This window comes from Mytilus californianus, unplaced genomic scaffold (genome assembly GCF_021869535.1).
Source record: "Mytilus californianus isolate M0D057914Y unplaced genomic scaffold, xbMytCali1.0.p SCAF_1, whole genome shotgun sequence".
In the NCBI taxonomy this organism is placed as follows: Eukaryota; Metazoa; Mollusca; class Bivalvia; order Mytilida; family Mytilidae; genus Mytilus; species Mytilus californianus.
The window spans coordinates 86,289,902-86,303,323 of record NW_026262581.1 but is presented as its reverse complement, the minus strand read 5'-3'; the positions used below and the strand labels follow the sequence as shown (position 1 = coordinate 86,303,323).

At 33.3% G+C, this 13,422-nt stretch overlaps 1 protein-coding gene across 4 annotated transcripts in view; it reads right to left on the bottom strand.

The window, feature by feature from the left end:
• The window catches only part of LOC127725437 (tyrosine-protein kinase SRK2-like), a 60,261-nt gene extending 50,078 nt beyond the window's left edge, over positions 1 to 10,183 (bottom strand). For 3 of the 4 annotated variants that reach the window (XM_052232401.1, XM_052232423.1, XM_052232432.1), the window contains exon 1: positions 10,038 to 10,183. The gene's annotated coding sequence lies outside the window, so the exon portion shown is untranslated. Of the gene's footprint in view, positions 1 to 946; positions 1,026 to 10,037 lie in introns of all 4 variants that reach the window. The other variant, XM_052232409.1, reaches the window with a different exon arrangement.
• Between the last annotated feature and the right edge of the window lie 3,239 nt (positions 10,184 to 13,422).

Below are 13,422 nucleotides of genomic sequence, written 5' to 3'. Positions count from 1 at the left end.
TGCATTAAGTTGCAAGTCATATGACCTTGAAGAAATCAACTGGAAATGACCTTTTGTAAATCGGAAATAGCAATTTTTTGTACTTATTTAATGTAAAAGTACATAGAACCATATATTTTTGGAATCAGTGTCAAGTAAACTATCAGATGAGACTGAATTTGACATTTTTCAAACCGGAAGTAACAACTTATCTCCCTTATTTCAAACAAAAATGTGTAGATACCATGTATTTATTAATTCAACGTACAATAAGCTATCATTTGGCACTGAAAATTACATTTCTAAACGAGTTTTATTATTTTTAATATCAAAATATATTGTATCGGGTGGAAAAACCTTCTATTGTTCTCTGAACAATTGGTTTTTAATTTTATTTGGAAATATTTTCTTGTCAACTATTATTGGGGACAGTCTGTTTTGCAACTTTGTAAATAACAGCCTTGCAGATGAAAATATTTTCTCTGACGGTACGGAATCATGCTAAGACATGTTTAGTTTAAAGTGTTAGCCTAGGTATAGCCCACGTATATTCGGAGGCATTTTAAATGATAATTTAGCAAAAGCATTCGAAACAAAATGTATTTTATTTACTTGTATGATTATTCAGTGATGCCTATTTAATTTTCGGAAAGAGGTTCTCAAGAAGATCAATTTTATATAAAGAAGACAGCAATATTCTCAGCAATATTCTAACAGGAAACCGATCGAGTATCGTTTTGGTACTACCGAGCGATACTTGAATACTTGAGTACTCGTTGACATCCCTAAATGTAACCATTAAAATCCCTTGAGTCAGTAACTTCCTTGTCAACAGCAACTGTCTATCAAGGAAATTCTTATAACAAACGAAAGCTGTAGAATGTTGTATGAGCTAAGTGATTTATACTCCATATTAACAAACATGACAAATGCAGCTAGAATTTTCTAAATCTGAAAATTGAAGTACCTGTAATCTGTTGTGTCCTTAACGTCTACTTCTCAAAAACTCTCTCAGTAGCTTCTTATGTGTAGATCAATGTATCTACCTACATTCAGAGGTCATACATGTTTGTAATTTAGTAATTTATGTATTTCCTTATATATTTTATGTAAAGAAAGAAATGTCAAAAGTTATTAGTTATCAAACTTTTTCTATGCTTTTTTATATAGAGATTGTTGATTAACAGAGAAATTCAAGCAATTTCAGGAAAGGCTGGATACCAAAAACATGAAAAATGTGATCTGATTTCAAAATGTTAGTTCTAATTGTCTTCTTGCCAATTACCGATTTGATTCTATTATTACATACTTTTAACACAAGTGGTTTCCCTTTGCCATGTTTGCAAATTGTAGATTGATCCTATACCGGACAAAATGGGCTGCTGTCCATGCAAAGTATGATAAGTGCCAATCTGCCTAAGAATCAGGCAGTGGTGAAAACATGACAAACAAAAACCCACTCAAGTTAACATTAATTTATGTTCAAATTGTAAAATGGTGCATGAATATAACATTCGTTTACTTTTCGTTCTGGTAATTCAAGATATAATTTGGTTGAAATGCACTCGAAAGTAACAACTAAGGGGAGCTAACTCTGTTATTTGCTATCATTCTAAACAAAATTTATCTTAGAGATTTCTCGAATTTATTACCAGACAAGCAGAAACAAAGACCTACCATTTCGAACTCAGGATGAGGGTAACTTCAAAATAGGATGGTTAGGTCGGTTGGTTTTTATTGGTCATGTTTTGAAGTTTTTCTAAATTGCCTGGTTCTTATAAAGACTGGCACATAAGATGAAAGTGATATACATTGTACAAAATGTATATAGACATTTTAACCAATTATTAATGAAAAATAACTGTTTAATATCAGCTTGAACAAAAGATTAAATGTACATGTAATTGAAAGATTTGAAAAACTTAAAGATTACACACATGATGCACAGATAAATTTGCTCTTTCTACTAGCTCTTTATTGTCAATGAAAATGTATGTCCCTCCTAAGGGAAACAACTCACAAATTTGACCTTTTTTACAGGTTCAATTACAAAATTGGTAACTAAGACTATTAATATCAGTAATGTTGCATTTTCTGAAATAATTACAACTTCTTGTTATATTTCCTTTTTTTAAATGTATCTGATTTAAATTGTAACAAAAAAAAACCTTTCAACATGAACAAAAAACCAACATAAAACTGGCAATATGTGTTGCACAAGATTAGACCCCCAAAAAAATATGTGTGCATGCAGACCTTACAGTTGTTTAATTACGATCATTTACTGGCTTCTAACAAATTGAGCTTTTAAGACAATTGGCTAATCTGAATCTTATTCTGGCTATTCGTATATGTAAGAGAATGATAATCCCTTTCTTCATGATTAAGTACGAGCGTTAGCGAGTACTTATAATGAAGTAAGGGATTATCATTCTCTTACAAACTTAGAATATTGTAAAGTGCTCAAGGCTCAAATAATCTCTTGATTGGTTGACTATTCAAGAATTAGCTTCATTGTCAGTGCAATGTTTCTAATTGATGCATGACTTCCTTTTTCGGCATTTCATTTATGGATTAGTTTTAGTAATGTAAGGACTTTCTTATGATTTGGGAAATATTTAAAAAATGGGTTATAGACATTAGGGGACACAACAGTACAAAGAAAAGGTAGGAATTGTATATGTTTCCTGATTGTGAGTATGAATGTAAATTATGTAATATTTTAGTGAGGAATTATCCTTTTTTAATTTACAGTTTAAATAATACATTTGAGTTACAACTTATTTCATTTCACAGCCAATATTTTGGTCCGGCTTTTTAAATCAAATACTATTTCATTATGTCAGGGGAATGTCAAAATAAAATGCCTTTAAAAGTTTAAATATATTGAAAACTTAAATTAAATTCCTGTTTTTTTGTTGTTTTATTTTATCGGAATATTGGAAATAACTATTCTTCACAATCGCTGGTTCATTAATCAGAGTTTTGGAAATCTAAAGATTAAGGTTATTTTTGATTTTAAAACTGTGTGTTTTTTTTTAAATCATTGCATTAATATTGTTTGATTTTTTAGTAATTTGAAGTTATTAAAATTTCATAATAACATTAAAGGTACCAATTTTACTGCACTAGTAAATTTCAACTTATTTTGATTTTTTTTTGTTTTTTTTTCACAATTGAACTTTTAGTCAGTTTCAATCACTGGTGATAAATCCTTTCATTCTGATAAATGTGCTCCGGGGCAGTTGTAACTCATTTATAGAAACTCTTTTGTTTTGAACTGTAAATAGGCCTAAACAATAGGATAATCCCTTACTAAGAACATGAATTACATTCATTCTTCACAATTAAGAGACATCAAATCCTACAATTCCATTGGTCGAGAGCACTTTGCTATATTCTAACTACATTTTGAATTTTATAGGTAAAATAGTAAAATTTTATGTTGGAGTTCCCAGAATTTTTATGTAAACAATGGGATTATGAAGGATTATGTTGTAACAACACTAAACTAACGAACCAAGGTAAATCCAGGTAAATCTTGTGGAAAATAAAGAAAAAGAATAGTTTATATTTCAATATTTTATTTTATAATTTCATAGCACATTTTGTGTAAACAATATTCAAAATATAAATAAGAAGATGTGGTATGAGTGCAATGAGACATCTCTACATCCAAGTCACAATGTATAATAAAATGCTTCGCTGAGCGCAGCTGGATACGACTGCAGAGGTCCAACCCTGAACAGTTGGGGCAAAAATGGACACAAAATTCGCGCTTGTTACAGGTCTGAATTTGGATTGTAAATAAATATTTGACACATAATAGGTTTCTGACACCGAATAACTGTAGTCAAAGAACTCTAAGAATTGGTTATATGATTTGAATTTATATTCAATTTTTTGCTTTAGTGCAATACACTATGCTGTTGCGAAATTGAACCCCTCTCCCCCCCCAAAAAAAAAAATTACCCCCCTTTTTTTTGCCTTAGTGAAATACACTATGCTGTTGCGTATTGACCCCCCCCCCCCCCCCCCCCAAAAAAAAAAAAAAAACTTTTTTGGCAAAAAGAAATAATATTTGAAGAAATTTTCTTTTTAATTTCTGAAATCTGAAATGAAAAAAAAAATTGCCCCCACAATTTCTTTTTTACCCCCCCCCCCCCCCCCCTTTTTCCGAAAAAAAATTCTTTCCCTCAAGATATGGTCATAATCTCAATTCAAATTTCCAATGGAGTTTGCAACCATAATTACTAATTTAAATCCATCATAAAAGTCTTAAAATAGAAACCCCCCAACCCCCCCCAATTTTTTGAACCCCCTTATGATTCATCACCCCCAAACTCAATCCCAGCCTTCCCTTTGTGGTATGGTATGGTACCTTGCAGTACAATTTGTTTTTTGGCACCTTTTTGGCCCCAAATTCCTAAACGTTTAGGGCAATTACCCCCAAACTCAAACCCAGCTTTCCCTTCATGATATGGATCCTTGTAGTACAATTTCATAAAGATCCATACACTTGCACACAAGTTTATTGTCCTGAAACTAGAAAAATGCTTGTTATTTGCCCCTTTTTGGCCCTTAATTCCTAAAATTTTGAGCCAATTACCCCCAAAATCCATCCCAGCCTTCCCTTTGTGGTATGGTACCTTGCAGTACAATTTCAGAGAGATCCATACACTTGAACACAAGTTATTGTCTGGAAACTAAAAAAATGCTCATTTTTGGCCCCTAACTCCTAAACGTTTAGGGCAATTACCCCCAAACTCAATTCCAGCTTGCCCTTTGTGATATGGAACCTTGTAGTACAATTTTAGAAAGATCCATACACTTACACACAAGTTATTGTCATGAAACTAGAAAAATGCTTGTTTTTTGCCCCTTTTTTGGCCCCTAATTCCTAAAATTACCCCCCAAAATCAATCCCATCATTCCCTTTGTGATATGGAACCTTGTGGTACAATATCAGAGAGATCCATACACTAACACACAAGTTATTGTCTGGAAGTTACAAAAATGCTTATTTTTGGCCCCTAATTCCTTAACTGTTGGTACCATAACCCCCAAAATCAATCCCAACCTTCCTTTTGTGGTATTGAACCTTATGGAAAAATTTCATATAGATCCATTGACTTAAACTAAAGTTATTGTGCGAAAACAAATGTGTCTTCAGACGCCGACGCCGGACGACGACGACGCCAACGTCATACCAATATACGACCACAAAATTTTTTTGTGGTCTTATAAAAAGTTAACAATTATAGATCAAAGTACACAATATTATTCACAAGCAATTGAAATTATTAAGGTGAAAACATTAATATATTCAAGTAAATAATATCAATTGAAATATAAATATATTAAAATTGTAGTAATTATTCTTTGAAACAAAGCACTAAATTTTGAGTTACACTTCATATTCATTGAAACAAAGCACCGAAAAGTACACTAAACTGACATTAAAACAGAGCACTAACACAGTAATACACTGCACTAAATTGAACACACAAGAGAATACAAAGTCTTAATCAATGTGCAGGAGATGAGAAGCAGCATCTCCATACTGGACTCACGTAAGTTCATCATTCTGTAACCTTGTTTTCAGTGTTTGAAGTCTGTCATCTATTTCCCTGTATTTTCTCTTTCTTGGAACATGTTTCCCATTGGCTCTGTATTGGATAAGTGTGAGAGCATGGAAGGCTTCTTCTTGTCTCAACAACTTGATCATGCTGAAGATGTGTGGATGATGTGCCTTGACTAACTTCTTCAGTTTACTATGCCATCCTTCTAAATGATTTGTTGTTCTAGGACATTCTGTTGCGTAGTGATTCCATAGGCTTTGGTTGTTTTCTACCCAGTAGTTTGTTACATAGTCTGTTGAGTTAAGAGTTGGTGTATCAGTATCTGCAGCATTGATGTCCTCCAGTGTGTTAAAACAAACATCTTCGACTGTATTGGGTGGTAAAAGAGGCAGAACTGCAGCTCTCCGAACAAGTTGGTGAATGTTGACTTTTTCACTGTATGCAGTCTGCAAACCATGCTTCGGTGCATTTCTCCACTGAGTGTAGTGAAAAAAGCACCCTTTAATGTTGATTCCTGGGAAGATTGACGTTGCTGCGTTTCTGATGGCTATTTCGAAGCAAGGAACATCGTAGTTGGTTGTATTAGTATGTTGAATTAGTTACATAGATCTTGAAGCAGTTCCAGTAGATGGTGTCTGCTGCTGCTAGATGTATGAGGTTCTCTTGGGTACTGAATACAAGCATTCGACCATTGGTGTTATCATCTGCAAGTAGGAAAGGTTGTCCAGTAGAAGTTTCAGCCCAATCACCATATACTGTGATATCTGCTACTGATGTTGGTAGTGCAGGTAATGTCTTGTGTCTCTTGTTGTAAAGCTGGTCTTTGCATGAGTAGAAGGTTGGTATGTGTCCAACTAGTTGGTGTGTGTCATCATTTCATTCTGGGTCACGGAGTTTTACCAATTCTTCTTCATAGATAGTTGGAATTGCAGTGAGTTCATCTTTACAACAGGATTTCATACGTTCTAGTACATCGTCTACTCTGAGTTGCATTCTGTCGGAGTGGTGATTGTCATCCACTTTGGTTGGTATGTTGTTGTGTGTGTTGATAGTGGCAGGGCAGTTACGGGTAGAGCATTTCCAATAACAAATTTCTCCACGTCTTGACTTTATCTGGAACTTGTAGGATAAATGTTTTCAAACAAAAAAAATCTCATTTTTTTACATAAATTTCAATTATTTTTTATTTAATTTCCAAAGGTAAATTTACCTGTGACCTTTAATTAGACACTAACATCTATTGTTCTTCCAATAATCTCCCATGTAGGAATCGGCGGAGGACATTTCAGCACATTGATAGGACATTTTAGCGAAAAAAATTGGACGTTTTAGCGCCAAAGTATAACCCATTTTAGCTAAATTTAGCGCAATATTTTATAATAAACAATTAATAATAAATGAAAATATTAATAGAATAAGACAACACAATATGAAAAATATCATGTCCATTAAAATACAGCACTAAAAGCCTAAAAGGTTAAATCAAATGTTAAAAGTACGTTCTAGCCTGGAATTTATATCCTATAGAACGTACGTAATGGGCTCTGGATATAATCCCTGTACAATTATGTTCATAAAATTGCAGTAGGAACTGTTCTTTCTCTTTAGCTTGTCTAGACTGTGGTGCACATTCGTCTATTAGACTTCGTATTTTCATCTTTGTTGTTGTTTGCAATTTGATGATAGTATCAAGAAAAACATTAATAGCTGCATGACAACTGTTAAATGCACATAATAATGGGCATGGAACGACTCTGGACCATTATTTGTTCGCTTTGACTTACATGGAACTTCTGGCCACTTGGTCTACTTCAACATTAAGCCAGCATACATTACTGTTCATGGATTTAGTAAGGTGAGTATTATTCAACCAGGTAAATTTTTGCTAAAATGGGCTATCGAAAATACAGGTGAAAGGATTAATCCTGCGCTAAAATTGGCTCTAATGTCCGCGCTAAAATGTCCCCTAGTAGTTTAAAATTTTTCGCTAAAATGTCCTGCGCCCGTAGGAATAGCCAGAATAGTAAAATACAAAATGTAGGAATAGCCAGAAGACACCATCTAAATCATAATTGACTCTGGCAGCCATGTTTTTTTAATCCTTATAGTACCAAATGAGGGTCAATGGTAGAGGATCCGGACCTTCCATACATGTATATCATCTCTGCCAAGGTTTGGTTAAAATTTGGCATGTCGTTTAAAAGCCTGAAATTTGGTTTTCCCGTGTTTAAATAGGGATTATGTGCCACCATGTATCATCAATCCCCAAAGTTTCAAAACATTTTACCTTGTAGTTTTAATGGAGGAGATTGAAAAAAAAATTCAAAATCTGAATCAAAGATTGCCTCTGACAGATATATTTTACATCTGATGGGAACCTACAGAGGATAGTTTGTAAAAGAGCTCACACATATCGTTTCTACATTCTTAGAAAAGATCGTCCTGAACATGCATGAAATTTTTGCCACTGGACATTAAGCAACCAACAATCAATCAATCTCAGAAAAGAAGACAAAAATGCAAAAAGTTAACAGAGGACAGACACTACATTGTAAGTGATGGCACTAAAGATAAGGTTGGTCTGTCTGCAAATTATTTTCTTTAAATTTCAATTTCTAATTTAGTCAAAGAACAATATCATGTCATAATTCCCTTTCCATGGTTTCTATATAGACATTTCCTAATTCTTCCAAGAAGATGAACATATTGTAAAATCCTGTATGTTAAAAGATTTTGGCCTTCTTGTCCAGTTTTGTATTATAAACACCACCATTTTTTGTAACATACATGTACATGTAAAGGACTTTCATGCCATAAAAAGGATACTAAATTTTCTCGTAAATTACCAACGAACTTAGGCTTATAAGTGAGTATTTACGGTACACTTAGAAATTGTTTAGAGTTAGCAGCAAATGTTAGTGACAGTGGACTGATAATAAACAAATAATATTTAGGTCTACTACAGGAGTTTTATGTCCTGTTTATGTTCATGTTGGGTATGAGAAAAACATATTAATTTACATGTGTGTTCACATTAAAAGTATCTACAGTGTGATAGTGCTCCATATTAGAATACAACTACACAAGGTCTAGAACATTTAGCGAAGCTATGATCTCTTGCACACTCATTCTGCTGTGCAAATCACTTTTTGTTGTTGCAGTCCAATGATTCTGATGGCATCTGGGAAAAACCATTGACATTTTCTTGGGGATGTCAGCAAAGCACTCCCAACAATTGTGTGTGATGCGTCCCATAACATTAGGAAAACTCAGATTACAATCGTGACCGATTGTGCTGTATTGGATCAAAATCATAACAATGTCCCGTGTCAGTTTACTGTCTGGTCACTTTCAGATTTCTGATGGACAGCATTCAGAAGAATAGGGGTGCTTTCAAGACAGATTCAGACTTTTATTACCATGCAAATGATACAAGTCTGATCAGAATTTGATTTAGAACAGGATAAACAAGAAGCTTCCTAAACTATATCTGAATGCTATTGTGATTGAATAAATGGGTTTACAAATTTCCAGCCATGAATCACAGCACTTGTGTGGAAAAAAAATTACCTATATACTTTAAATTTTAGCAATAAGATTGAACAATCGGAAACCGAGATATACTTATGTATATAATTAATTGTTTACTGCAAGATTAACATTGCCATTTGGAGCGTGAGAAGATGAAATAATTTACAGTTGACCTACATGTACTTGGAAGGCCTGCTATGAATGATTCTGACAACAGAAATAGGCGTATACACCATTTTGTAGATAATTTAATGAAGATTCAACACATTATAAGTTTCATTGAGATAGACAAACGCAGAATAGAAATATAACGAAAGTTCGCGACCATGTGACATTTCTCAATAATGCGAGTTAAGTACCTTGTGTTATATCATGTATATATATTAAAGTCTATAGGTAATTTTTTTTTAGAGAAGTGCCTACTTTTGACAAATTTTAATCAGGAATAGTCCAATCAAGGACGGTAGTATAAATATAGTAAAAATACCAATGTGTGACAGAGCCTTAATTCAAAATACAACTTGAGGAGAACAATGTCAGGCCAGAAGAGTTATTTCTGAACTAATATGCTTATAGGACTAGACTTTTACCACTGTCAGTATCACTCTGTCAATATATACACATCTTAGACAGCAAGGTTTTTTGTAAATAAGCTGATGAAAGTATGGAATAACTCGTCAAGTCCTTGCATGTGTCCATTTTTATTCAGGCTAAATTATCAAATGTACCGGTACGGTACGTCAGTTACATGTTCTGGTGGTCTTTAAAATAATTCAATTTATTTGCGCAACTTAAATTCATTTCAAAGTAATGGGGAAGTCCCTACCTGGGAAATCAACAGGTAAATGTACCACTGAGGTGCATAAAAAGAAAGTTCATTTATATTATTATCATGATCATCAGAGACAAGTGTGAAAAACATATGGAAAAGAATCTCTTTCTTACCTTAGGTCTTTTTAAAGTTCGTAAAAATAACACACTCTTCAATAATAGCCAAAAAAATAACAGGAAGTTTGAAACTTTACCAAAGTGGGTGAAACTTTAACTAGGAAGTAAAACTATATATATATATATCTGTATCTTTTCGTTTTTTCGTGGTACTTGTCTGTACTAAGGGGAATTAACTGTTTTATTTTACCAGGTGCGAGTTTTTTCCGCGCAAAAATTCAAATGGGATTGTTATGAAATAACAAAATCAAGGAATGGATGTATTGTGTAATCGGTAACTTGTTCATGATACCCTGAAATCTGTTTATTTTGTTTACCTGTGCACTTTATGGTGGAAGCTCGTGTCATCATGAATGTTACATTTCATGTTTAAATAATTACATTACATGTATGTTTCATTATAATGCGTTATTTTGATTGGCTAAAAGCAATCTCGCGTCATTCTGAAATTATCCTCGTCTCATGGATTTTCGTGCTATTAAGAATGCATTGTGACGTCACCATTTCCATTGAAAAAACATGCATAGTACGAATTCATATGACGTACGAAAACATATGATCTGACCATAGCCTTCATTTCAAAATGATATGTAACATTCATGATGACACGAGCTTCCACAATAAAGTGCACAGGTAAATAAAAGAAAAAAATTGATAGAAATCGTGTTTTCATGATCCTAGCAAAAAAAAATGTAATGATAAGTATTGAATGCTTCTTTTAGTAATTTTATAGGGTTGTAAAAGCATTGACCGTGCCCATATTTTTAGAATACAAAATCGACTTCGGTCAACGCTTTTACACCCCAATTTTACAGAAAGAAGCATTCAATTCTTAAATGAAGATTAATTTCAGAATGACGCGAGATTGCTGTTAGCCAATCAAAATAACGTATTATAATGAAACATAAATGTAATGTAGGTATATGTCTGTAGATCATATAATTATGTCTGTCTTATTGAAGTACCACACACCTCCCTTTAATTCGTAAATAACACACTGTTGGAGAATACTCACAGTAACTGAAGTAATTAAGTAGATGCGGATCGAGGATTTTCAAAAAGGTGCCCCCTAAATTGAGCAACGTTTGGAGTGAAACATGTAAAAAGTCTATGCTTTAACCATATATCCAGCTGCCCCCTGCCTAAATCCGTCTCTGGTAAGGTCTGAGATATTTAAATCAATGCTCCTCACTCTCAGTACTCTAAGCTCAGTAGTCTGCGATGAGTAGAATTCTTAGACAAAGTTATGAACAGCGAAGAAAACAGGAAGTTGTGTATTTGTATAAAGAAACATATGAAACATTTCAATAATGTTTCGAACGGTACATTGGTGAAACGAAATTCCACTTATGGTTTGGAACTGTGTGCCTATCCTTCCGTTGGCTTTGAAAACGCTCTAAGATTCTGTCTTGAAAAGCTATGGGAGTATAGGAAAATTATAAAACAAAAATTTTAAAATCATACTCGTATGAATATTATATAAATAATATATAGCTGAGAGGGTGATAGAGCAGATTGTTACCCCGAGAAAACATTGTCAACTGAGGTGAAGCCAAGGTTGACAATGTCTTTTCGAGGGGTAACAATCTGCTCTATCACCCTCTCAGATATGTGTTATTTAATTTATTATAATGTTCTGTTATTACTGTCTATTAAATTTCAAATTCAAAGTAATAAACTATGTAGTCTTGTACATAACAATCATCCGTATTTATTAAAGCGCACACTTGAGCAAGCGTCTCCGTGAAGGGTAATAGATTATTTGCCTTGGGATACAGTAAATTGTCTCCCTCGTATTAACCAACCAAAATCCGGCATTTTGACATGAAGTATAATAACTTTAAATAGCTCTTTATATATCTGTCATTTTCCATTTTCACCACTGAACAAATCCCTGCTGCATTACATATGATTTGAATAGTTGTATTTTTTTTCATTTATTTGACTATTTCTCAGTGCGAGAACAATATACTAGACTGGAAGAAAAAAAAACAAACAAAAAACAAAACAAAACAAAACAAACAAACAAACAAATAAGAAACATTAAATAATGATAGTGGAGGTCAACTATAAAGAAATCTAATTATAATGTAGATCAGTGGTTTCGCTATGCTTATAACTTTACGAGTAAGCAAGACACGATATATCTGAATTATATTCATCAGATTGACTACTAGCATGCACGTAGTGGCATTTTAATATACATAACAGATGTGTTTGTCAAATAGACCACACTCAAACGACACATACAAACAATAGAATTCTCTTAACAGTATCCCAAGTCACAAAATAGACAACACTCAAATGACACATACAAACAATAGAATTCTCTTAACAGTATCCCAAGTCACAAAATAGACAACACTCATACGACACATACAAACAATAGAATTCTCTTAACAGTATCCTAAGTCACAAAATAGACAACACTCAAACGACAAATACAAACAATAGAATTCTCTTAACAGTATCCAAAGTCACAAAATAGACAACACTCAAACGACACATACAAACAATAGAATTCTCTTAACAGTATCCCAAGTCACAAAATAGACAACACTCAAACGACACATACAAACAATAGAATTCTCTTAAAAGTATCCCAAGTCACAAAATAGACAACACTCAAACGACACATACAAACAATAGAATTCTCTTAACAGTATCCCAAGTCACAAAATAGACAACACTCAAACGACACATACAAACAATAGAATTCTCTTAAAAGTATCCCAAGTCACAAAATAGACAACACTCAAACGACACATACAAACAATAGAATTCTCTTAACAGTATATCCCAAGTCACAAAATAGACAACACTCAAACGACACATACAAACAATAGAATTCTCTTAAAAGTATCCCAAGTCACAAAATAGACAACACTCAAACGACACATACAAACAATAGAATTCTGGAGGTCAACTCTTAACAGTATCCCAAGTCACAAAATAGACAACACTCAAACGACACATACAAACAATAGAATTCTGGAGGTCAACTCTTAACAGTATCCCAAGTCACAAAATAGAAGTTCCTTCATAATATAAGTTTCAAATGGAAAAAGTATTCTTGAATATTATTTCCACTGGAATAAATATTACAGTATATGTTCCTAACGGAATAAATGGTATAGAGTATTTATTCCAACAGGAACAGATATTAAGACATTGAAATATACGTTGACATCTCGCCATACTGTACAGACACTTGTCAGAAGCTCCAAATCGCTACGAGTCTAGAAAAGATGTGAATAAATATAACAGCGACTAGCAAGTATCCTGTCATCAGGACCAAATTCCCTAAATGACAAAAATACTGAGATATAACGTATTAGTATACAATCACTGACAAGGGTCCTGACATAAACAGAAACACGAA